This window comes from Mizuhopecten yessoensis, unplaced genomic scaffold, assembly GCF_002113885.1.
Source record: "Mizuhopecten yessoensis strain PY_sf001 unplaced genomic scaffold, ASM211388v2 scaffold4421, whole genome shotgun sequence".
In the NCBI taxonomy this organism is placed as follows: Eukaryota; Metazoa; Mollusca; class Bivalvia; order Pectinida; family Pectinidae; genus Mizuhopecten; species Mizuhopecten yessoensis.
In genome coordinates this window covers 18,567-35,048 of record NW_018405538.1, presented here as the reverse complement: position 1 = coordinate 35,048, position 16,482 = coordinate 18,567, and the positions used below count along the sequence as shown (strand labels likewise).

Sequence of the window (16,482 nt, the reverse complement as noted above, 5' to 3'; positions counted from 1 at the left end):
ATCCAGAACCCTTGCGTACAAGTCCACGGAATACCAACCAACCACAATCCAGAACCCTTGCGTACATGTCCACGGAATACCAACCAACCACAATCCAGAACCCTTGCGTACAAGTCCACGGAATACCAACCAACCACAATCCAGAACCAGAATCAAGAAACCTACATCAAAGTCAGAAGGTATCACATCTACTCAAAAACAAACCATGTCTGTTCATGACACAAATATTTAAAACTACTTTTTGTGAATATGTGTCGAGTGATTATGATTTCTTTACTTAGTAATATCTAAACTGTTAATGTGAAACTACTAGTCACTAACAGTTTAAGGAGTTTTCTTGATGCAGTATGAATTGTAGAAATTAAACATTTAACTTTTTAACCTTGTCGCAGGGTAGACGAGTGGTTGACTCGCGATGTTATCTGAATACCTGGACCAGAAAGGTTGTAAGGAATGCGGTACTAAGCTACGGTTGTGCAATACCCAACAGGAAAGACATTTTGGTCTGGGAAGTATTTTATACATTACAATTAAATAGTCAGGATTATATTCTATATTTGTTATTACATGTATATACCCAATAGGCCTATATTTCAAGTTCATTTTTTATATTACATATAACAGTGTTATTCATACAATGTGATATTTTTATACCACAATGTATGTTGTTATCTGTATATACTGACAAAGTTTATTATTGCTATAAAGTGTGATATTTCTTATATCACAATATGGTATGTTGTTATCTGTACATAATGTGAAAGTTTATTATTGTTTTGTTCAGAATGTAAAAGTTTATTATTGTTGTATATAGTGTGATTTTTATATCACAACATAGTATGTTATTTGTACATTATGTAGAAATTTATTATTGTTGTTAAGTATGTGGAACTTTGTTATTGTTGTTAAGTGTGACATGTTTGCTATGACACAGAAAAGTACATTGTTTGTTATAATGTTATTCATACACAATTTTGTTTTATATTGGTTATTACATTTGAAGTAATTTATTGGTGGGTAATGCCTACTGTATTATATTCGTATATAAAAAGTGCTATATTGTATGTTGTAAATTGTATATATGACGTTTTTGGATTTAGAATTTTATTTTTCGTAGTAACAGCCATTTTATAATTTATAAAAGTGTGATAACTTATATAATTTAACATTAATATGTTTTATAATGTAATCAACTATATAAATTATTAGTGCCAAAACATGTATAAGGTACTGTATGAAATTGTTATGTTGTTGTACCTTTTTACCCAATAAACTTGAAGAATTATTATTGGAACAAATGTAAGAGTTGTCTCTCTTTATTGTTTAGTTTTTTTGTATCTTTATATATTTTTATATAATATATAAGTCCGCAAGATATTTATTTTTTGTCACCTATTTTTTCTTTTCGTTATCCTAAACGTGTTGCATTGGCACTCGGAATTTTATTGATTCATGTAATGTGCTTTTTTGTTTATTTTAGTATTATTATGGGAAATAATGACATTGTTATTATGTTTTATATGTTATATTTCTAATAAACCATTGTTGCATCAAATAAAATGTATTTTGTTTCGTTTTGTTCAATGGAAAAAAACAATTGAAAACAAACTCGAAATTTCATAATATCCAAAAAAATCTGAAAAAACTACCACAAGGTATGGATTATTGTTCAGAAATGATTTGGTTATGCAATAGCGATGCCGTAGAAGAAGAAAAACAATGCCTCGTTACATTTTTAGGCGGAGGGACGGGGATCCTTAAGGAACAACCTTTATTTCGAACTACATTGTATATATGCCTAATTGCATATGTAAGCGAGTCATTTACTGCACGAGTTGCCTCCCCTGGCACATGTAAGTAAGTGACAGACCCCATCAACCTTTTGACCTGCAACGGAAATGACCTTTTCAATTCGAATTTGTCACGGTGAAAGTTCATTCGGAACACCTCGCCTTTGCTACCTAGACATTTTCGTAGAAAATGACGAAAGGGTATTCCGAATGGGTGAAAGTTGAAAGAAAAAGTTGACGATTACTGAAATTTAAATCTACGATCATAGATAGCCATCGAGTTCTTCAACTGCATTGGATGGTAATATGTATGTGCTTGACACGTATTACATGTATAAATGCAACTACAGCGTTCACAGGGCGCAAACAAAATAATTAATTAGATGTTTTCCCTCGTGTGTTCGTGGGTGGCACGGAACACATGTAAATGAACGTAATAAACGAGTCGCTGAACACAAGAATGTACGATGGATTAACGTTATTTATTCATACGCATCAATGACTAAGCATCATTAACAGTAACAAGGAGTTTAATTTAAGAATTATAAAATGCTCATAATTATTAGTGAACAAGCTTGGGCTCGCCGGCGATCCTGGGTGTATTTGATACGTATTTCAGAATATTAGCAGCATCTGTGATGTTTTTTAAAATTATGCTTGTATGATATGTTCCAAATTGTGATATAACATGTCGATGTTGCTTGACTTAACCCGAATTAAGGTTAATTATTTGCTGTGCAGTAAACGAGGGCTAAGGGGGGCAACCCTTGTTCAAATTTCAATATTTACAGCTGAGTCAGTAATAACTAATGTTGGCACATGCATTAGCTCATCATTTATGTTAAAGTTTGTATTTATCTGTTGAGAAGCTGACTATGCCCCCAAGCAAGCGAAGAGCCCTTATGCCAGGGCCAACAGGAGGGGAGAAGCTCGGTCATACCAGGCACAGCATGAGGAGGAGGAGTCTGAGCTGGGCGCCATGGAGGAGCCTGACATGCAGGTGACAGTCCCCAAGGCTGCAGAGAGTCACCCCACGGGATCGGGACAGGTCCCATCAGTCTCGGGAGGAGGACCTATGTCTGCAAATTTTGGCTCAGGTATTGACATGTCTAATATGCCTTCCCCACTCCTGTGTGTAGGGGACACGGTAGGGGCCCATGTCTCCCATGTTACCAGGGAAAACAATTGGGGCTCAGAGTTTTTTGATTTGGTCATACTGATGGAGACAAACCATCAGGAAAGCACTGCATAGTTTACGTTGCTTTCTACACACAGAAGCATGATAGAGGGCAACAACTATTGAAATATATGTCAATTGTTAGAACGAAATATATGTCAATTGTTAGAACGGCCTTTAAATCGTTTGGTGGGTTAGGTTGGAGGAGATATGACGAGCAATTTCGTCTACGTCAAGGCCGTCGGCCTGATCGGTCACGGTAGTTGACACAATCATGTGCATCATTCATAAGAATATTGTCGCACAGTTTGCGCATAGCAGGAGGTAAAAACTATCCACGATAGCCAATGTACAATTAAAACGAGTTAACAACAGATCTATCATCTTCTGTCTAGTTGAGGGTGGATGTCAGCGGGATCTTGCTGATGCTGTGGCGGAAGGCATCAGCAGATGGTGCTGTCACAGCTCACGATGGCAGTTGATTCCACGTCCTCACTGCAGTTGGAAGAAATGAATATTGGTACGTCTGTGTTCTTGATGTAGGTTGGACGTACCGGTTGTCATGTCCTCTGGTCCTCTCTGTTGCTGATGCAGGCAGAGGGTATGGATCAGGGCGGATGTCGATTAGGCCGTGGACGATTTTATACAGCATCACCTGCTGGGCCTGAATTCTCCGCTACTGCAGGGTGTGCAAGCCGAGTGTCTGCAGCATGGTTGTGACACTGCTGTATTTGCTGAAATCGCCCATAACATACCTGGCTGCCTTCCGCTGGACCTTGTTGTAGTTGTGCAGAGTCGTCAAGAGTGGAATAACTCTGTACAACAAGCAGTCATCAGCGAACAAGTGTGGAGTGGATGTTACACACAAGGGGAGATCATTGATGAAGACCAGGAATAGTAGAGGTCCGAGGACAGTTCCTTGATGGACTCCTGATGTTACTGGAGATGTTGATGACTGTTGGCCCTCAAGGATAACCTTCTGAGTACGGATGGATAGGAAGATTTCAATCCACTTGAGCATGTTCCCTCGGATACCATAGAAGTGGAGCGTGCGCAGAAGTCTTTGGTGCGGGACCTTGTCGAAAGCCTTCGAGAAGTCGAGGAGGACTGCATCGACTTGACCACCTTTGCCGAGGCTCCTGGCAATGTCGTCAATGGTCAGGATCAGCTGGCTCTCGCAGGATCTCTTCTTCCTGAATCCGTGTTGGTAATCAGATAGGATGCCGTGTTGTTCTAGGTGGTCCATTAGACTGCTGTGGATGATGTGCTCCATCAGCTTACTGCATATGGAAGTCATGGACACCGGTCGATAGTTGCCTGCCTTTGCCTTGTCCCCTTTCTTGAAAATGGGGGTGATATGAGCTTTCCAGTCATCGGGCACAGTTTCAGCATCTTTGGAAGACTGAAACACTCAGGTGAGCATGGGGGAGATGGAATGGGCACACATCTTGAGTAGCCTTGCTGGGACTTCGTCTGGACCTGTTGCTTTGCTCCCTATGACAGTAAGAAGAAGCTTTGTCACTCTCGTCTGATTGAAGGTGATAGTTGGGGCATCCCTGATGTTGCTGGGGCCGAGTTCCGGAACAGTTGATAGGTCTTCCCTGGTGTATGCAGAACAAAACTGCTGGTTGAGTATCTCAGGTTTTGCTCTGGGCTTACTCACAAGAAGTCCTTCCTACCTCAGTGGGGATACTCCAGAGGAGTCTGTTCGCTTGCTCTTCATGTACGTCCACAGCTTTTTGCTCCTACCTGTATCACTGTCTAGGAGCTTGTTGACGTAGCTGCTGTGAGCTGCTCGGCACTCCTTTTGGGCTGCGGACTTCAGTCTCTTGTAGCGTCCCAGTCCCTAGTTCTTGCTGACGTCCTTGCTTTGTTGAATGCGCGATGTTTGCGACGTGATAATTTCTTAACACTGCACATAATCCATGGTTGATTAAATCACCCTGAAGTCATCTTAGATTGTACAAGGTCAATGAGTTGGTTGCAACACAGTTTAAAAGCGGTCAAGGTCTTGTTGACGCTATTGTTTGGGGAATAATCCTCAATGAAATCCATGGCAAGTCGATCGGCTGTTTGCTGGATGAGTGTTTCGTTAACTTTAGGTAGATCTTGTGCTTGAAGGGACGACGATATGGTGCTCCAACGATAATGTCTGGGTCCGAGCTGTCGATTAGGTTACCCAGGGCTTCCTTCTTGTTACATATGCTCTGGAAGTTTATTGTCAATACTCTAAGGTTGTTCTTAGGGCTGGGGCGTCTTCGTGTTCCAATAGGAGAAGAACTGTGTGGTGGATGGCCTGGGTGGGGTAATGGTGAAGTCGAAATATCTGCATTTGACGGGCAGGACTCGCTAAGAGCACTGAAGCTATTAGCTGTATTCACTGCTTGTTGGTCAAAAAGTGAAGATGAGATATTGGGGATACCACAGCTACAACAGATCCAACTGGAGCTCGTGTTGACCAGGGCGTTATACACTGGAGTGTTCATGCTCATACAGGATATGTGATACCAACCTTCACACTCATCACGTGCTACAGCACGTTGACCCCATTTCACCGCCTTGCTACACATTTGACAGGGAAACTTGAGTGTATGTGGGCCTGGATTCAATTGGCAATCTGATGATTGTATGATAACCAAGATGGTAAGGTATAACAGATACGATTTGCGTGCACGTTTGGATGGAGTAAACATGAATGGGCAGTGGCCGTGATATTTATATGCAGCAATAAGGTACGTTGGCTGGTCAAAATAGCATATGCTGCTACCAATGTCAATGATATTTGGGGGATGATGGTGCATGATGGATTTACCTGAAAAACTACATAATCCGGTGAAAAAGATCACAAGGGCGAATGGGAATTTTGAATTTCCCATACCGGAAGTAAACAAACCAAATCGGAGTGTCTCGGCATGTGCCCGGAGCCTCTCGGGTGTTACTGTGGGTGGCTTGTTACATAAAATAATGAGAAAGATATGCCTTTTTCTCCATCGTATACATTGATATCTAGATCGGATCGTGATGAAGGGGTCCGAGATGAATCAAACGGCGAAGTGTGGATGTTGGTTTCGCTCGTGAATATGTAAAAATCGGGCTGAGTAGATCACGTCCGTACCTCCCGACATGCGCAATCGGTCCAACGGTCCAAATGTATTGAGGTCCTCGGATGCTAATGCATCACAAAAAAAAATGTGGGAGTGCGTGGTGTTTGTTATGAATTTAACTTCAGGGGTGTATGCCACAGGACGAATTGTGGTTATATGCATAAATGTGTAGTATGTGGGAGAGGCCATTCAAAAATAAACTGCTTCCGTAACCAAAACCAAGCTTTCAGGGGGCAGGCTAATATAAGTGGCCAAAGAATGCCTTCACCAAACAATGGGCCTAGATACGGCCTGAATTCTAGTCAAAGTAGCACCCTTACTTAGGGGCAAAGTAATTTTCGTCCCCAAGCACCCAACTACAATAGATACCATTTCAACAGAGATATATGGGCTCTCGGAAAAACTCCAATCAACAATACCACTCTCAATAAATACTTGGACATTTATCCTGAAAGAGTAGCGTCACAATATCTGAACGTTAGTTTCGAAAGGGGTTTCAAGCTTAATTATTCTGGTTCAAGATTTCCAAGAGAGTCAAAAAACCTTTTATCTGCTTTTCAATATGAAGATATTTTGTTGTCAAAATTAAAGCAGGAAGTTGATGCAGGAAGGGTAATGGGCCCTTTAAAAGTAAGCCTATTTCCAATCTTAGAGTTTCTCCCATTGGTTTAGTTCCAAAAAAAACCCGGGGGTTGGAGATTTATTCAGAATGTATCATATCCTGAACATGACAGTGTCAAAAAATGTATTGATGGGTCTCTCACTTCTGTCCATTATACTTCATTTGATCAGGCAATGAAAATGGTTCAGAATCTTGGAAAAGGGGCCTTGTTGGGGAAGAAAGATATCAAGTCGGCTTTTCGTCTGCTACCAATTTTTCCAGGGGATTTTGACTAACTAGGTATGAAAGTAGGTACTGATTATTACTTTGACAAGTGTTTACCCATGGGGTGTAGTATTTCATGTGCATCGTTTGAAATAATTTCAACATTTATCGAATGGGTAGTACGCAGCAAGTGTAATTCTCAATCCATTGAACATTATCTTGACGATTTTTTCTTTGGTGGAAAAGCGAATAATAATGATTGCATCAAAGCCATGGAATGTTATGATGTTTTTTGTCCGGAGCTAGGAATGCCGGTGGCAGATGAAAAGACAGAGGGCCCAGTAACGTGTTTGGTATTTCTAGGCTTTAGAAATAGATACTGTTGAACAAGTTGTTCGGATTCCCAGGGATAAGGTCCTAGATATAACATTGATTTTACAAGATGTAGCTCAGAAAACAAAAATATTGTTGAAAGACCTTCAAAGTTTGTTGGGAAAATTATCTTTTTCTGTAAGGGCAATGCCAGGGGCTAGAGCATTTTTCAGGACGCTATATGGGTCCACCACATTCGTTTGACAAAGGGGGTCAAGGCGGACATCTGGGCGTGGCTATAATTCTTCCAGAATTTTAATGGTACCTTTAATTTTATCGAGCAAGATTGGGTATTGAGTGCTATTTTTGAACTGTTCACAGATAGTGCTGGTAGTATGGACTTAGGTTGTGGTGCTATGTACGGGAAACATTGGCTAGTGTTCAAGTGACCAAGTAGTGGGTGCGGTTTGGATATACAGAGGGACCTAACATTCCTAGAGTTGATTCCTATTGTTATTGCATTATACACATGGGGAAGCAAGTTTCGCAACAAGAAAGTATTGTTACAGTGTGACAATCAGGCATAGTTGAGATCCTGAACAAATCATCATCTCCCTCGGAACATGTGATGTCTTTTATACGTCCTTTAGTTTTGTACTGTCTTAGAAGCAATATTCAGATCAATGCTAGGCATGTAAAAGGGAAATATAATTTAATTGCCGATGCGTTGTCACGTTTTCAGTGGTCCAGATTCAGGGAAATAGCACCCGACGCCGACCAGCATCCTACGAACATCCCGCAGGCATTCTGGGACAGTTTCAGAACAAATTGATGAATTAATCACCGCTTCCATCTCTCAGAATACAGCAATAGCTTATAAAACAGGGGGTTAGGATATACAAATTGTTTGTTCAAGGGAGTGAACTCCCAAGTGTTTGGTCCCCACCTTTGAGTTACATATTGCATTTTATACTGTATATGGCCGACAAAGGAATGTCTGCAGCAACTGTTAATTCTTACATGTTAGGCATTAGTTTTCATATGAAATGCTCCAACAATTCATGCATGGATTTTACTTCAAGTTTCCGTTTTAAAAAATTATTGGAAGGAATGAGGAGGTTGAAGCAGAGTAAGGATTTATGTCCCGTGAATTACCTGGAAAAATTCATAGCAATAAGGCATGGGATATTTGGACCCCTCTTTTGTCACTTTAATCATACAAACCTCACCCGATATCAGTTTGCCGCCATGTTAAAAAAATCATTGTCATGCATGGGCCTAGACGTGGGAAAATATAAAACTCATTCATTCAGAATAAGGGCGGCCGCAGAGGCCGCAAACAAAGGTTTATCCGAGAAGGAAATTCAGCTGTTGGGGCGCTGGAGTTCGGATGTTTTTAAGCGGTATATTAGAATACCGGATAACTGCATGTTAAACATTGTTTTGTGAATATTGTAAACAAACTCAACCTGGGGCACTGGCTTCTCCTTGCTGTGTCATTTTGTGATACACCTATTTTCAAATTAGCAAGTTCATATGGGCTAATTGCAGCCTTAAGATTTTAGGGTATCCCACACACCATACTGTCTATATAGTCGGCTCTTCCATTATAAAGCGAGTCTGCTATCAAGTTGACAGTAGGCCAGGAAGTCGCCATCTTGGATTGAACCGTCGGAATTGCTCAATATGGTGGAGGGGTCAGAGTGGCATGAAATGGGACTCTGTTTTATCCCAGGTACAGGACAATACATATCCCGACATGAGAGTGGGTCAGCAGGAACTAGGAACTATTTAACAAAGATAAAGTGCACCCTAGCAACATAAGCAATGCTATTTTACCTAACTGTTTACAGGGAGGGGTTGAAAGTATATTGTTCTGGGGGCCAGGATGTTCCCCTTATATTGAGTTGAGTGAATTTTCTGTGAGCTACATAGACATGTTTAAGAATTGTTTGCCAATGGCCACGGTGGTCCTGTGGTGTTCCTGTTGTTAACTACATTTCTTTGTGGCGGTGGTACATGGAAAGGTGAGTCCTTTTCATGTACCTTGTGGCAGGACTTTGCTAACATCAGTTCATTTTGACAATTATAAATACATTTTATTTGCATATAAGTGTATTGACATAAATACTTTATAATCATTGGATTCTCCTTGATCACAAAAAACTTTAATTATTTTAATTGACAATTGCTTGGAAAAAATAAAACATATGCGGGCAGTGGGTGACGCCCTCTTGATGCATATGTGGGCAGTAAGTGACGCCCCTTGCTTGAAAAAAATATAAAACATATGCCGGCAGTTATTGACGCCCTCTTGATGCATATGAGGGCAGTAAGTGACGCCCCTTGCTTGAAAAAATTTATAAAACATATGCGGGCAGTGAGTGACGCCCTCTTGATGCATATGTGGGCAGTAAGTGACGCCCATTGCTTGATTAATAAAACACCGTGGCCATTACTGTCAATCTTGTGTTTGATGTTTTATTCAATAATAACTATTATAATAAGCTGCACATCAAATATATGCCAACCTTGTCTTTTGTTCCAAAATGAAATATGCAAGTGAACTTCTAACTAGCTACTCATTGCTATATTTTTGTGACCTAAACAGCAGAACCTATTTTACACTTGATGATAAATTGCGTTGGAAACATATAAAATATGTGTGTACTATAAATGCAACTACAAGTACGTACCCTATCAAACATCCTCAATCTCAATGTCTGTCTCTAATTTTTAGCACTATGTGTAATAGACAATAAATTTAAAAATTAAAACCATATATAGCACTTCAATGACTTTAAATTATCACTGATTACAGCAACATTGAGTATCATTATACTCAAATATCCATTTTCAACTTTCAGCAAGGGAGTTAATTGTAATCGTTTCTGTGTATGTTCATCATGTGCAATCTAGAAACAGATGTTCTTTTCTCAAAAAAACTCTCAGTTAATGGAAACAAAGTCACAGTCAATTATTCATGTGTAAAGCATAATTTTACCAACATTATAAAAAAATCATGAAAAACGCATGCTCAGAATTAAAAACATAACAAAATTGCGTGTATGTACACCCTAAGTGAATTTTTTTTAAATGACATCTCTAGAGCCGTTCTTTCAACTGAAATCATCAGAGCTCAGAAGATAGGAATAGCAAATTCAGTGGTTGAAAATGCTCAATTTTAGTGTCCGAATTGGGTCTCCCTCTAAAATAGGGAGAGTTGGCAATTATTTTTTTATAAGAAAACCAAATTCGGCACATTTCTTTCAATTTTGATATAGGGAAACATGATACTTTGTTTCCCTCAGATAAATAACAGCAAAGCTTGAGGGAAACATAATTGATCAGGAATACATATACTATTTTACAGAGATAGCACAATAACAATATAAAACATTGATTTTTCTGTTTTAATCAATCAAAACTCAGGGATAATAATTTTTACAGATTTTTTAACTTGAGAGGCCCCAAATGTAGGAAATATGACACGGGGAAACTAGGATGAGAGGGAAACAAAATATTTTATTTTAAAGTCATGTGTTCAACATGATCCAATCAAATCTGCTGTTACATAGATGATACATGATCATATAGCTAGTGGACCATGCTTGTTTTATATACAGAGTCTCATTCTATAACACACTGAACTGCATTTGAATCTTTTCTTCAAATTTGACCAAAGTTTCCTTTTACACATAACATTATGAAACATACGTAAAAACGCTTTCTTTCACAGTTTAACTTTCCAAACTTATTCATAAAAACAAAGTTTTGGAGTCACCTAGTAGATACGAGCATTATTCTGGTGATATTGTACACAGCAGTACACTTTTACTGTAACATCAAGGACATAACTTGATTCTACAATATTTTCTTCAATTCATTATCAGTAATAAATATCAAAACTACATCTCCATTAGGAATACTACAAAAAAAGCAACAAATCCAAAGTATAAAATTAATACTTCTTTCAGATTTTATTAAGATATGCAACTACTCAAACAAACCAATTGAGTGTTATACCATTAATTCAGTACAAAATCTAACAAACCAATCTGTGTCTTCTCATCCAATGCAATGAAGTACAATGTAACCTGAAATATGTCTTAGTTGAACATTTTGCTGACTACACATCTAGGCAAACTTCAGAAAGCTCTACTTCATAAATCTCAAGGTATTGTCCAAAATATCAACCAATCAGAATAAGTACCTGTAACCTGTTATTAAGCATATACAGTTTCTACTCGTCTTTTAACACCTGTACATAGGTCATGACTTTAATCAGGACTATTTTTATAGCATTAGGAAAGATGTTTTCAGGTGTTATTCACTTCACTAACCTCTCGAGATCATGTCAAACACAATAACCTTGTCAGATAATTTCAAACCCCAACCTCTTTAGATTATGTCAACTACACTAACCTCAAGAGCTTATGTCAACTACACTTACCTCCAAAGATTATGTCAACCACACAATCCTCAAGAGATTTTGTCAGCTAAACTAACCTCAAGAGATTATGTCAACTACACTAACCTCAAGAGATTATGACAAATACACTAGCCTCAAGAGATTATGTCAACCACACTTACCTCAAGAGATTATGTCAACCTCACAATCCTCAAGAGATTATGTCAACTAAACCACCCTCAAGAGATTATGTCAACCACCCAATCCTCAAGAGATTTTGTCAGCTAAACTAACATCAAGAGATTATGTCAACTACACCATCCGCAAGAGATTATGTCAACTACACCATCCGCAAGAGATTATGTCAACTAAACCAACCGCAAGAGATTATGTCAACCACACAATCCTCAAGAGATTATGTCAACTAGACCAACCTCAAGAGATTATGTCAACTACACTTACCTCAAGAGATTATGTCAACTACACTTACCTCAAGAGATTATGATAACTATACTAACCTCAAGAGATTATGTCAACTACACTAACCTCAAGAGATTATGACAACTACACTAGCCTCAAGAGATTATGTCAACTACACTAACCTCAAGAGATTATGTCAACTAAACTAACCCTAAGAGATTATGTCAACTACACTTACCTCAAGAGATTATGTCAACTACACTTACCTCAAGAGATTATGATAACTACACTAACCTTAAGAGATTATGTCAACTACACTAACCTCAAGAGATTATGACAACTACACTAGCCTCAAGAGATTATGTCAACTACACTAGCCTCAAGAGATTATGCTAACTACACTAACTTCAAGAGATTATGTCAACTTCACTAACCTCAAGAGATTATGTCAACTACACTAAACTCAAGAGATTATGTCAACTACACTAACCTCAAGAGATTATGACAACTACACTAGCCTCAAGAGATTATGTCAACTACACTAACCTCAAGAGATTATGACAACTACACTAGCCTCAAGAGATTATGTTACATAAATGACAGGACAGCATAAATGCCCTCAATCATGACCTCAATACAACCTTGATATGAACTTCACAATTAAGGCTCAGTTCAGAAAAGTATATATCCCAAGTTATAAATAATGTATACATTATATGCTATCTAGAAGTGTTTTTTAGTATCCCTGTGCCTCTTATTTTTTCAAGGAGATCAGCTAAAACATGCTTAATGGGTTTGTATTAAGAACAATCTTTTTAGGTCAATAATATTGAACAAAAAATAGATTCTCATGTTTGACTTTTGACTGTTGACCTTTGACCTTGATATGACCTTGGCAGTAGCGTCAAACAAAAATGTATAACTTTTGAAAGTATGGCCAATGCATACTCAACATATAACTACCATCCATTAATGGTAAGAATGACTATAACATAACTTACACCCATTTCTCCACCCCTACCCCCAGAATCTGCAATTCCATTCTATATAACAGTATACATAACAAAGTAGCCACCTTCCCCTGGAGATAAATATTCACTACATGGGCAGAGTTAACTGGTGATGAACTCCCCACAACCCCAGACACTGTTGCTTATCAACTGATCTGGTATGATAACTTCATTAAAATTGATATTAAGATTTTTATTTATAAACATTGGTGTGAAAAAGACATTTTTTATTGGGGATCTTGTTGAAAACATTAGTTTTTTAACACATGAATACTTTTGTGAGAAATTAATGCTGAAATCAATTATACCAAAGAAAAGTCAAGATGCATGGCAGGCAATTTTACATGTAAACATTCCCAAAGAATCCTGGTGCAAGTTTTATTCAATTCCGAGATAAATTACAGATGACACTAAACTTCAGAATTTTCAATTCAAACTCTTTCATAGAATTCTATATACTAATACCAAATTAATGCCATGTAAATTGAGTGAAACAGAAAGATGCACATTCTGTGGTGAGGGAAGAGAAACATTAATGCATTTACTATGGGAATGTTGTCATGTACAATCTCTTTGGTCATCCTTTATGTATCTCTTGAGGTCACAATATGAAATAGACTTATCAAGAGACCCAGTAATCATGTATTGGTATTTTTGAAACTAAAAATTAGTATGAAATAAATTTCTTGATTTTAATATTAAAATTTTACATACATTTGTGCAAATTAAGGAGGAAAACCCCTATGTTTTTTTAAAAGTAGAAGAGTGTGGACTTGGAATTTCATTGACAGAATGCTAAATATGGATACATGATTGGAGGTGTAAGCATTTATTTTTTTAAATTGGATACAATCTTCGGAGTTAAATCACTCATGAAATATGTCAAAATTAATGTAGCAATGTAGCAGTATGAATTTTTATATTTGTATTTGTTAATTTTCATAGGTGCAAGTTCTGTTCAAAGTTATAGATAGCATACGTACAGTGGCCTTTTATTATTCTTACTGATATTACATATTTTTGTATGTTTTGAATGTGACAACAAAAATTTGAATAAAAAAAATAATAAAAAAAACAGTAGTTCTTCATGAAAACCCTTATTTTGTATCATTTTGTTTCGGTTTTTGGTAATGAATGTCGTATTTTTTCGGTTCTACTACCTCGATCTGTGCCTCTCATACACCTGTTAGTTTGTCATGTGTAACGAATGACGTATTTCCTCCTTTACACTACCTGTAAGTAACACGGCCTGTTATTGTTGGCGAGCTGTGCCTGTTAGTTCAGCATGTGTAACGAATGACGTATTTGTGTCTATCATTATGCAATTAGTTTGTCATGGGTAACGAACGACGTGGCAATCACATGATCTATATTGCATTCTTTATATACAATTAGCTGCTGCCAGTTTTAACAAGTAACACTAAACCATACAAACAAACTACACCTATCAATGTTTGTCGTTTACATGCAATTAAGGTAAATGTGCTATCTTAGTGAGTGACCAAAATGTTCTATACTTAAATGCACCGAAGGCTAAGGTCCTATAGTTGTTACAATGTGTTGTGTTTTAATGCAAAAAATAACCCTACACCATTCCAGCAGACTACATAGCTTTGTGTCAACCATGAATTACAGTTAAATATATCTTTGAACACCATTATATCAACTAACATGCCTACTTATAAGAGAATTGTTAAAACAGATTGAAAATTCAGTTTATTTATAAGCATTGTTCTTGCTACATTTCATGAGTTAAGAACCGGTAATGGCCGCCTCACATTGCAACGGTTAGGTACTACCCAACATGTCTATATACCAGATTAATTAGTCATACGGTTTCTTTTTTTTACATCTAACAATTGTCAAACAACACGATTACAACATACTTACCTTCAGAAATCCTTCACACCGCCGTGAAATGAGGTTCTCAAAAATAATGTCCGATATTTTTGGCCTTGGAATGTGTCAGAGTATCGATGTCGAGTATCGTCACTACCTTCCGATTCACGAAGCTATACCTGTCAGTATATCATTGGTTATTGATGACGTATCTGGCTATTCATATGATAAGCCATTTATTCTGTATTGTAGCAGGCCTGGCTTTGGTCTTCTGTGGTCATCAATTAGAGTTCACAAACACAATAAAAACAGTTCACTTGTTTTTATTACACATCGATTTCATCAATCATATATTTGTACAGGAGTGCTGCAACTCTCTCTTCCTAGCATCATGCTCTCATACTGTCATAGGTCAGTGTGGTGGGAGACAATAATGTACTTAATAACTTCAGATTATAGAATTTCTTTAACAAGAAAATAGGCTTAACATTTGATACAATATCTGTAGCAGTTACTTTACACTAGCATTATGGTAACGGTAGTACAGTATTAGCCTAGTACTACAGTATAGTACTATTAATCTATTTTTGACAGTATTGTCAGTAATCAACTATCTACATACCTAACAGTAGTAATTATCTCCGTAGAAGTTATTTCCCTTGGATAAAGCTATAGTAGTTCAAGTTTAAGAATTAATACTCTCGTGGCCAAAGCTACAAGATTGTCTGACATGAACGTCTTTCGCGCTCCCTTTTATACCTTTATCACATGATCATCTGATCCATCTCAACCAATGAAATTGCTTCTCACATCAACTCTCATAAAAAGTTCCTCATCCTCTCGCATTATAAATCTAGTATTTACAAAGTTACAATTTCCTAACATGTGTCCTCTTTCTGTCCTTATTCTTATTATTATAATTAAAAGTGATTAAATCAGTAAGGACAAGATAAAACACAAAACTCATAAAAAGCACAAACACTTTCGGTCTCAGTTTGTCTCACAAGAATAGCAGACGACATGCGTAATGTTACACAAAAATGGCGCGATAAGGCTAGAAAGATAGTTCTAATGATTATTACTATCATAATAAATCTATAACATTTCTTGTATAACTAAACTTGTAGATAATATTTAAATATCAGCAACATTCCTATGAATTTATCATCTAGCTTATAAGTAGACACAGAAGCTCTTTTTCAAGGCCTAGCTTTACATTACGTTCCAATCGGCAACTCACTTCCGGTTTACAAGCAGCTTCACACTCGCTAAATATAAGCAACAATTCAACAAGTTCTCGATGGCGGTTCGATATAAAAGGTATGTTAAAACGATGATAGAATGTCCCGTGTCTCGATGTCCTTACTTCCTTCTAGTAATGTCCTAATATATATATAGCAGCAGTACTCTCTTGCATTACGTAGTTGATCCAGTTCTTCACATAAACTAGTTGATCGACAGTTCTTCACTTAAGAAGTAGGAGTTTTAAATAACTAGTGACATGCTTGTATGTTCACTACAATATTTAGACTGACGTATTGGTTAGATCAACAATTAAAATATTTGTCAGATGATATACTATTGTCATAAATT

The 16,482-nt window shown here is 37.5% G+C and overlaps 1 protein-coding gene across 1 annotated transcript in view; it reads right to left on the bottom strand.

Moving 5' to 3' along the window:
• The window catches only part of LOC110449032 (interferon alpha-inducible protein 27-like protein 1), a 32,364-nt gene extending 17,260 nt beyond the window's left edge, over positions 1-15,104 (bottom strand). The window contains exon 1 of the mRNA XM_021495604.1: positions 14,941-15,104. The gene's annotated coding sequence lies outside the window, so the exon portion shown is untranslated. The remainder of the gene's footprint in view (positions 1-14,940) is intronic.
• Positions 15,105-16,482: the final 1,378 nt, after the last annotated feature.